This window comes from Varroa destructor, unplaced genomic scaffold, assembly GCF_002443255.2.
Source record: "Varroa destructor unplaced genomic scaffold, Vdes_3.0 BEIS01000001.1, whole genome shotgun sequence".
NCBI classification, from domain to species: domain Eukaryota; kingdom Metazoa; phylum Arthropoda; class Arachnida; order Mesostigmata; family Varroidae; genus Varroa; species Varroa destructor.
In genome coordinates this window covers 20,948,934-20,959,911 of record NW_019211454.1, presented here as the reverse complement: position 1 = coordinate 20,959,911, position 10,978 = coordinate 20,948,934, and the positions used below count along the sequence as shown (strand labels likewise).

The following is a 10,978-nucleotide window of genomic DNA, read 5'->3' as shown; positions in this document are numbered from 1 at the left end:
GCAAGCAACGAATGTATCGATAATAGTCATTATTATAGCTTGGAGATTTTGTTCAGCCTTGTCACGATTGCCCAAAACAAATACAAGCACAACCTTGGAACCTGGAACCTTGCCATCTCAGATGCAGATGTCCTACGCTTTTATAATTCAAAAACAGCTTTGATGGAACAGTTGTGTTAAAAGAAGTCATTTTCTAGACCATGTATGGTAAACTACAAGGTAATCCAAAGATTTGATGTCTGATATGTTGTATTATATATAAAATCTGCCCTATACGTTGACAACAGCATTTGCTCAAGGGGCCGATAGTCGATTAAGCAAAATGGACTTTCGTCAGACAAATGTACACCTTTTTTTTAAATCCGATGATAAAAAAAAAGCTGATCGCCATCATTAATCAAATGCATTTGCAGCTCTTAATACTTTGTATAACTGTGTTGGATGACATAAAACAATTCTGATAAGGCTTCACTAAATAATGATAAATAAACGTTATAAAACGTACTGTTGTTGTAAAGGGTGACTTTGCCTCGTCTATTGGATCTTTTCTATTAGATAGCCTTGTTAAATCGATTCAACTGAACCATATACACACCGCTATTAGTGATTTCTTTCAAGTGTTTCCCAATTGTATAAAAAATAAATCATGTTTCTTTCGGGGCTCAGGCGTATCCTCCGAAGCTACGATTCTTTTCTCTGCTTCCTGTCAGTGTGGAAGCCCCACGGTTGATCATCTGCGGGAATTCTGGGTAGAAATCTGTCAACGTAACTAAGCGCTGTTAGGCCCCGGGTGAGAGCAATGAGAAGTGTCTCTTTGCGTATTCTACGCTAATTTTGAATACTCCTAATTTTGAATAAAATTCAGTATATTTAAGAGGTCTCATAGGAGTTTAATGTTGAAAGCTTATCTTCTCAGCAAATCGACGAGTTGTTTGAAAGATCCTTATCTACCGGGGATGGCTGACCGGGATGGGGTCCGTTCGGTGATTTGATCTTAAAGCTTAAAGCAACGCTTTCGGTCGTGGGATCTCGTTGTATGTGCTACAAATTTTCCAAATTAGTTTGAGAGCGTTTGACCTCTGTACAGAAAAAAAACAGCGTAAGTGTTAGAGAAGCACTTGCTTTTTACCTGAACTTATAGCGAACTTCCATTCACTACGTGGTGAAAACACAACGCACTTATAGAGGCAGCACTTACAAATTATATACGAAGTAAGAAAGCAAGAAAGAAAGGAGCCATTAAAAATAAACGGTCGTTATTTGTAATATAAATATAGCAGTTTTCCATAGACAGATTAACACTGTGAAAAAAACAAATTCCTGTAAAGTTATAACTAATATGCGATTTTATAATGTCATGTTGTACGCTATGGCAAACGCGAATTTGTTGTGCCCCTTTTCTTTCATTTTCATGTGTTTCCGCGAGGGGTTCCTTTTTAGACAGAAAAAGTTATTCTTCTGTCACAATGGTTAATTTAGTAGAAGCGATGCCGAAAGCATATTCGGATTCCGGATTCGAGCCTCAAATTCATCTCGCTATTTCTTCAACTTCTTACTTTTAACTCGCCAAGCTTCTATACCACTACAGGGTCTATTCATTTAGTATGCTTAAAATTAGCCTCTATCGTGTATTCTGCCCCCTGTAGGTCACGATTACTATACTAAGATGATCACTGCAAGCTTCATTATTTTAACTAGTTTCTTGTTGTCCTAATGTTACCTTGTATGTAATTAGAAGGAAAACACGAGCAAAAATGTGACGGGTCAATGCTTGAAAACAAGCAGCTGAGGCGCCCACTTCCAAGGGGCAAGCACTGCAAGAAGTAAGCACAAATATAGCGCCTGTTTATGTACGTACATTAGAGCGTTTACTCGATTAGTAATGTTTCACCATTACTGACAGATATTTAGCTATACAAATGGATGTCCCTGATATATCACAATCCTTTGAAAGCTTCACTACGTTAGCAATGCGTGTCTCATCCTTATTAGATGGAGCTAATTTATTATTTCAAATCTTAACGGTACATAGCGTGTGTTATCCAATCCTAACGCTTCTCCAAGCTCCTTGACTCGAGCAGAAAAGAGTGCCCAGCAAGCAGTAACGGAGCGCGACCAACGATCGAGAGCTGCTGCTTCCGCCACCGCCGTCCGCGGACGCAGTATTACAAGAGGAAAACTCACATTTCGTGGCTTTCGGTTCTTCCTTAAGACGTCTGGCTGTCCCGAAACGAAAAGATGATCGAGCAACCCAGTTAGTTAACGTGTGTCCAGATAAACCTCGCCCTGATTTGGCTGTTACTAGCTAGCTTGGTCACTCGCATAGTGTCAATAGCGTCGGCAGTGGCGGGGGTCGCCGCAACAACAACCGTCGCGGTCCGTCTGCTACATAAGCGAAATACGCCTATTGACGGTTACGCGCAAACTTTTGTTCATGTAACGCAAAACACAAGAGAAGCTTTTCACCATGATATATCAAGCTGTTATATGTATACGCAAAAGCGTATGCTTGTATGTAAGTGTCTGTGCCTTCCCGAGTCTTCTTTTTGGGCAACCTACCTTTATCCATTAGTATGCAAACGCACGTCATCGCTGTCGTGCGACTCTGTGACTGTTTGACAGTTTAAACGAACGAGTCATAGCATCGGCCAGTTGCCCTCTAGATGCACCATTCATGGCAAAGATGAACAGCAAGTGCAGATGGCGAACCCACATCGGGGCTCCCAGATTATAACACGAATCCTGGAAATAAGCGGGACGAACTGTTGTTGGTCACCATCAATAACCTAGCGGTCGTAATGGCGAACTGTGGTGAAAGAGAGAAGATGCGATTGAATTTCAGTTTTCTGTTTGTCGCAACCGGCATACGTCCATCCTCTATTTTTGGTAGCCAGTTTTTTTCAAAACAAAACAACAAACTCGCCATATTGGAAAAAAGTTTTGTTCTTTTCGCAATTCAATTAAACATCTAATATTTTCACTTGGGACAAGCCCCGATCAAAATTAAAAGTTTACTTTTTTGCCCAAAATTGACCATCTACGTTATTAACAATTTCCATGCGTCTTTTGAAAAATCTACTCATAATTTCCTTAAGACAAACGTAAGAGCCTAGATCGAATTTAGGTTTTGAGGTGTTAAAAATTCATCAAGATGGCTCAAAAAAGCATTTTTGAGACCGAAATTTACCGATATTTTGGAAAGCAGAATATATATTGCCAATTGGGTCATTCAGATAAACCCCTTGAGACTTCTACACGTTTTAAAGGTTCTGGCCGTTTCGAGTGTCTGCGTTTTTGGAATAATATCCTACATGAAGTTCAAAATCCAACTCAACTGCTGAACTATCGCTTATTCCTGAGCGGCACATTACGAGTTTTTACCCACCAGTAGCGTAGTGAAAACTGGTAGCGGTCTATAGAAGGAATACTTAAAAACTGACTCGTAAATAGTTAGATCCTGAATCAGCGCTGTAGTCGCGGTTATTGAATAAATATATCTATCGGAAATTATATTTCTACCATATGCAGAAAAATTCGTTGTATTGTAACTTCTCATTTGGATGATATGAAGAAGCTCCAACTTAGATTCCCCGCTCTGTAGATCTAACAATAGATCAGGACGGCTCAGTATACAGGGTGTTTGTGGTAAAGTTTGTTGTGGACAGAGCTCTTGAGGACTGTGAATAGCTGCTAGTAGGGGCATAGCACGAATACGTAAATGCTATTCAAATTCGCGGGTTAAAAGGAGCCTTAAAAAAAGTTAAAAGGAAGATCCTGGAAAATCACCCGCGCCTGCGGACCATAGCAATTCCTATAAGAAACGAAGACTGTATGAACCTATGTAAAATGTTACATAGTAAATTCAACGTGTTAGCATTCAGAGAACGCTTGGAAAATATCTTTTTTAGCCACTAACACCCCTCTGTACATTCTGTAGTAGAATAATTTGGACCCACTATAGTGAAATTACCAAATTCTCATAATTGTTTTATCTTTTTTTTCTTTGATACGACTAAAAACGTTTATTTCTCCAGACAAGAGGTCTTGGTTTAGGCGAAAATTGAGTGAAATAGTAGTCTCATGTACGTACAGCTCCATGGATCTAAAATGAAAAGGTAAAGAAGTAATATTACTGGTATTAAAGTTTTCAATTAGGTAACATTGTAACAAACATACGTACGTACACCACAACTTATATCATAGTTTTATGGTATTTGTCAAATATCGGCGCTTGCTATGTACCTAAGAGTGGCCTGTTGAACTCCACAGATCTAAACAGGTTGAGCTTACTTATTGTGCGCTATATTGCTGCTAAAAATGACCACTTCGTTGTCTCACTCACGCAAGTACCAATACATCATCGTTCCCCTTCACTGTATCAATGAGAGCTTGCCCTGAGGCAAGAAAAATTCAAATAATTTTGAAACAACGCGTCACTAGCAGAACGTTAAGTATTGCCTATCTACTGCTATAACCTGATTGAATGCCCTCAGAGACTAGTGAGTTTGGAGGCCAAAATACTTGGAAAATCAACACCCAATGGATAAGTCTCGATTTTTCTTGCCTTTCAAAAGCAAACAAAGACTTGAGATCACTTCTTAAAATTGTGCATATATATAGCATTGCCCCCATTTATATGAACGGTTACAGATATATTGCTCGGCTTGAAAAGGCCTCTATGCAACTAATAAAGTTACCGTTTTTCAAATTAAGATTTGTCATACACGTACACGTAGTTAACATTTGCTGCTCTGCCGAAAAACTCGTCTTATTTTTATTAAAAAAAAATACCATCCGGCACAATAGTCACAATAGCATCACGTATTCCTCTATTGGATTGCAAATTATAATTGTTAATAATTTCGGTATGTGAATCAGACTGGATACGCCAGTCACGGGTTCGTTCAGCGGATCAACTCAGTAATTGTTGTCTATAATAACTCTATGTGTCTCTATTAAGAAACCCCGAGACCTTTGTCGCGTTTTTGAGCGCTGCAAAGGTATACCCATATAACGTAAGCAACGCTCCTACTTTCTCTTTATCTCTCATAAATTCAACCATGATCAGACAACTCTCTTGTATGAAATTCATACCATGAGCCGCTCATTCCAGCTGCAAGCCCTACCCCGGTTGGCGAATTTTCTAATAAGTTTCGAGTTTTACGGTGAAACAGAAAATTGTGTGTCCACAGAAAATCTGTTCAATAAAAAAAATATCGAACAAACTAATCTGCCGTCGGATTTTCAGCATGGCCGCTCACAATTGCCCCGCCACATTAAGCACAAAGCCGCGCGTTACTGAAAGAGTGATTAAGGCCAGGCTGTTCAAAAAAATAATTTATAAAATAACTAGAAAACTAACATTTTTCTCTTTAAATAACCACATTCTTTGTTCCTCGGCGACTTGTATGTATCGCCTAAAGTAACAAATGTCCGAAACCGTCAACAAATCCTAGCGAATAATAAACCCGTGAACATATATATATGACACGATTCTTCGGCGCCGCTGTGTTTATTTGCTATAAAAAAGAAGTATCCATTTCTACGCCCTCACGTAGAAAAACGTTGCGCGGTACTTTGAAAAGTAAAGTTTTTTGAGAATTTTTTTCTTCAAGCCAGAAAATCGACATACGAAAGACGAAACGATGGAAAACGACGCGCATTCAAGCTGCACTATAAAAAATATTTTCAGTTTTAAATCCGGTATTACTGTTAAGCGTTTGTTGAAGCGACTGGTTCCGTTTTCGTCTACGTTCATACGAAGACTATACCCCTCCGGTCAATAGGCAAGTACACTGCCACTGCACCGTCGTGAGAGCATATAAACTGTTATATTTTAATAAAGCCGTTAGGGTTCCATTTAGCAGTTATCCAATCATCAATATTGGTTTATAGAGCAGAACAAAAACTAACATTGGTCTTCGAGCATGGAATTTAGTGATAAACTTAATCAACCCTGCCGGATATCAATGGCATACTGTTTGAATTCGATATGTCATATATAACAAGCAAAACAATTAATAAAAGCGGCTACAGGAAATCATCTTAGTAATCGGATTGTTTGTAGCCGCACAGTTGCCTGACCTATTGTCAGAGAGTCCGACGTCTTTACAGTAATAATATCAATAGGTCAATGGAGTATCAGTCTCTCCTATTGCATCGTGAGATTTCATTTGGCCAATGAATGAATGCAATCAATAAAAAGCATTGCATAAAAGATCGTTGCTGCCTGACACTTGCAGGCTTCTGCTATAATAAAAGCGCGATGGATAACAGTTGCACCAAGTTGTCCTTACTGTATTGCAGAATCGAGCTTTCTGCTAGAAAGGTAGCTTTGTCAAAAACGCCCGGCCAGGCCAAGGCAACATTCGACCTAAAAGTGGTACTTTCCACAGCGACAATGTCAGTAGCTGCCACCGAAATGTCAACCTGCCACTGAGATGCGGGCTGACTCCTAGATCATAGCTGATCCCTTCGACCGACTTCGTTTTTACGATTTGCTCGGTTTTACTTTTGCCTGCGCCCTTCCCCACCTCCAGTCCTTAACTACATTGGCGAGTATTTCGATAATGAAGCTACTTCATATCGAATGGCCTCCGATAATCACTCCGCGTCGGAAGTAATGTCTCTGTCTTAAGCAGCTCACGATAAGGCAAACATGACTTGCGGTGACTTGAAGTTTCATAGGATGTCTTCGTATCTGCAACAAGTCTCCTTAGAGATCCCGTTGTATTTATCAGAGGCGGTTTGCAAGCTTTCATTGTAACAAAACTAATCTATGGTCACGTACAGTCGACAACGGACATAGATCATAAAGTTATACTTCACGTAAGACTTATACTCAACATGTTTTCTCATCAGAATAAATCTCTCGATAACAATCTCAGTGACTAGACATCTCCCCTCTGCGTGCTGAGGCTCACTTGAATGTCTGCCCTCTTTCGACCGTCGAAAATGTGTTTCAAAGCAGCTTTGTACGAGACCGTGACAACATGGTAACCGAGTTTTGCAGTTACGATTCCAGATTTAACATTGCTGTGGGTGACTGATCCATTCACTTAAACAACTACGGAATAGCAGATTAATAGCGCGATAAATTTGAAAGGTCCGATTGTACCTACACGGAACTACACGTCTTGCATCCAATATCAAAGGCAATTTCTCGCAGACTCCATCACTTGTTCTCGCACGAGGTTTCAGAAGAAGAGCGATCTCCGATTTCTTGCTCATCGCATATCAAAAAATCACAGCGCAGACCATTAACGACATCAAAATTAGAGAGGCTCATCCAACTCGTGAACGATTACTGCTCTTGGTATTTACAAACAAAGTTAATAATCAGTTACAGTTGTAGACATTTAGATCGTCAGGGCCGTTTGTGATCTCCCATAAACGCCCTTTGGGGGAGCACCGAGCACTTGTCGAATAACAAATTATTGTTAAATGTGTTTTATTGCGTTGTCATTTGCCAGACTCCAAACATGTGACAGCCTACATAGTTACAAGCCTCTTTACGGTCTCGATACTATTATAGGCATAAGAATCTGATTAGACGATACCGTTTCAAACATTACCATTGCTTGATAAGCGATACCGAACCTTTCTATGAGATCGCGGCTTGAAAGAAGGTGGACTCCTCGTACGTATTACGAAGCCTTTAACACGCTGCACAGTGTAGATTATATATAATATTGATGCTATTGCCATAGATGTTTTCCATGGTGATGGCGTTGTGTACTTTGTATCCTGCTTACGTGTCGAATGCGGGTGTTGATCTATTGCGCACCGATAGAACTAGAAGTTTTCCGAATCATCTAACTACTGGTGCAACGATTGATTAACAAAGCCATATTTATTAACTTCTGCATAGTTGTTCAGGATACAACACAGCCGGCCACGGTTGAGTCTGAAAACACCAGCAGCAGGGTGGACAAAGCAGTTCTTGATATTATACCAAAGTCGATCCCTACTCTCATTTACACCTATGATCGACACACCTATTCGCCTACCTCAAAACACCATTTCGTTCCAACTAATTATCAGCCTAGAATAGTTTGATACTGCCAGTCAATACGTAGATTTCTATAAGTGTGATTGCTACACTGCTTCTTGCTATTTGGGCTAAATCCTTTGATAATATGTATAGTCATCTAATTGATTATTTGCCGTATCTAGCCTTAGTTTTTAGGTATGCTCGCACAAATAGAACTTGACGCACATAAGCCAGAACATGAATACTCTCAAAATATGTTTGATTGTGACCCCATTACCTCGTACCGGGTCTAAATCGCATGAAATCCTCCACTTACTTTCAACTGTTAGGAAGTCGTTGCTTCGCTCTGAAAACTGAAGCGAAAAAACGGGAAATAATAGCTAAGTAGGTAACAGTATCTCTAAATTTGAATGATAATTCCTATATATATATATATATATATATATATATATATATATATAAATAATAAATGCAGATTTAATAATTTAATACGGAAAAATGCACTTAGAGACAGGCGCATTTTCGTTTCACGTGGAGCATCATGGGGGGAGAGTATTTCAATTCTGAAGGGCTCTGAATGTGCGTCTTTAACCATTTCCACCACATTTATCATTAATAAATTTCAAGAGCTCCCTGTCAAATATAGGTCTGCTTCTAAAGAGATCCCTCGTCCTTTACAATAGCCTTAGTACACTCTCCTACTAAGCTTTTCCGCATAATAATGGCCCGATCCTACGAGAATAAATCTCTTTCTGATCTTTTAAAGTTTTGCCCGTTACACTAGCCCAAAAGAAGGGCCTGAAATTCTAAGTAATTATATATCGTCCAATACATCAATGGTACATAAATAACTTGCTTAATTCAGGAAAAACGTAGACGTCCGTATAGTGGTTTATTTAATAGTAGTAGTAGCCAGACAACTTTCGGATACTGATCAACATGCATTTGTCAAGGATAAATCAATAACAACACAACGTGTTCTGGCCATTATTTTGAAATTAGCGCGGGGAGTTCGATTATAGGTTCAGCAAATTTTCCGACTCGAGCTGATATTTCCGGACTCTAGATCTCACGCGTTGACATATTAATATGCATGCAATGCAATTGTGGAAAGGTAAATATCCACGTAAGATTGGTATTACATCTTTTCGTGCTACCCCCTTATAACTCACATATAATCCTTGATGACGTTCAAGATGAAACCTCTTAAAGCTAAGAACTGTGGTAACGTATCGTCTGGAACAGAATCTTGCATAAAGGCGGATGCAATCCACCGGAGTAGTCATGCTAAAAACGTCATCTGGTTTTATCTGAGATGCTAACGTCATCCGCGTCCGTTCTAGCTATGTTCTAAAACTATTCATTAGGGAAAAAAACATTGTTCAAAATCTTATTCGCTCTTAATGCATCACAAATCGCTAGTAAAACTATTATGGAGGAGCCAATTTTCCAATAAGTGCCGAACTAATAAGGTGATAACACAGGATGAATATTTACGAACATTTATCGTAAATACATACTGTGGATTAAATTGATTGTCTATCAATCAATGAAAATTACCTATATTGATAATCAACAGTACGTTAACATTAGACACTCTCTAAACAACATTAAAAAATACGTATCAAAATCAACGTCATAAAAAAATCTCAAAAAACAACTTATTATACCGTTCACAATGTAAACATTACAGGGCAACATGTAGCACAGGCCTCAGGGTGTGATCCCCTAATTATGGCTAATGTATTTAGTCCGGTAGGTCTCTATTTGACTCAGCGCTAGTCAATTTAGCAATGTTTCAATGGCCTTACCCGATTGACATCATTCTCGCTATTTAAAGGACGTCAGATCAGATCAGCATCGACTCGTGGCCATACCTGTCGATGGGTATCAACTAAGCCAAATTTAAATGGCTTTTGCAAAAAGCCTATCATTTTCTTGTATCATGCGTACTTTTTTGCAATAGTGACAAATCTCGTGGTACTGTCCTAAGCGTATTCCTAAACATAGACGTAAAACAGAAAAAGGACGCTAAACTTTAGTACATTATAATCTACATATTATTATAATTCTATAGTATTATCCAATAGCGAATTAAATCAGACCCAAGTCTGAAGAACCACACTTTAAATTCGAAGCGTTTACTTATTTATTTAGGCCTAAATTCGACTGAATGGTATTATTAAGAACAATGGTAAGAACAAGGACAACTAGACGTAATGGAATTTCATAGTATTACAACGGTGCTCAACAGTATTTGTCGTCATTTTTCAACATTAACTTTCTCATCATTTATAGCACGATATTATATAAGTGCATATATATATATATATATATATATATATATATATATATATATATATAAGTGCGATTGCGTTTTTTTCAAATAGCACAGCGAATCAAGTCCAAGAAAAAGCGAACTTTCTACTTGGCAAGTCAAATTTAACTTAGTTATGCTACTCAATATAGGCAACGATATATAGCCTAAAAAGCATTTGAGCCGTAAGCTTCGTCCTTGTAGTGCCAGACAGACAGTTCAACAGTAGAAATTCATTTTCACCTATTACGACGTATTATGATTTTCAATAAAAAGAAAAAAGAGCAGGCCTAGATCTAAGTCTAAGCCTACATACTTCAGGCTATGGAGCAAGTTCTTCAGATCTTATAAGATGAGATCGCCTTTCACTTAATACTAGATTTTCCACATTCATTTCCCGGTCTTTCTACAACGACAAGCAGTTGTTTCTGTAATCTATGAAAACGTAGCTCTCTGCTTATCTTAACAGTAAGGTAAAGAAAAACATCAATATCGTATAAAAAGTGATACAAAAGGCGCATATTGATGATTGTAAGACAAGACGCTTGAAATGCTGGTAGGTGCAACATTCGGTGAACAGGTACTTTTCTAGCTACCTTAGTTGTCTACGAAATGACTACGGGTGGCCACCTAGTTGCAGCGCATATTAATCATTATTTTGGTGCCTT

At 38.7% G+C, this 10,978-nt stretch overlaps 1 long non-coding RNA gene across 1 annotated transcript; it reads right to left on the bottom strand.

Moving 5' to 3' along the window:
- Window positions 1–1,946: 1,946 nt before the first annotated feature.
- Window positions 1,947–7,500, bottom strand: LOC147758365 (uncharacterized). Its single transcript, XR_015319825.1, has 3 exons — window positions 7,122–7,500; window positions 2,560–2,742; window positions 1,947–2,220 (listed from the first exon to the last, which is right to left on the bottom strand). It is a non-coding gene; the product is annotated as an uncharacterized LOC147758365 (long non-coding RNA).
- Between the last annotated feature and the right edge of the window lie 3,478 nt (window positions 7,501–10,978).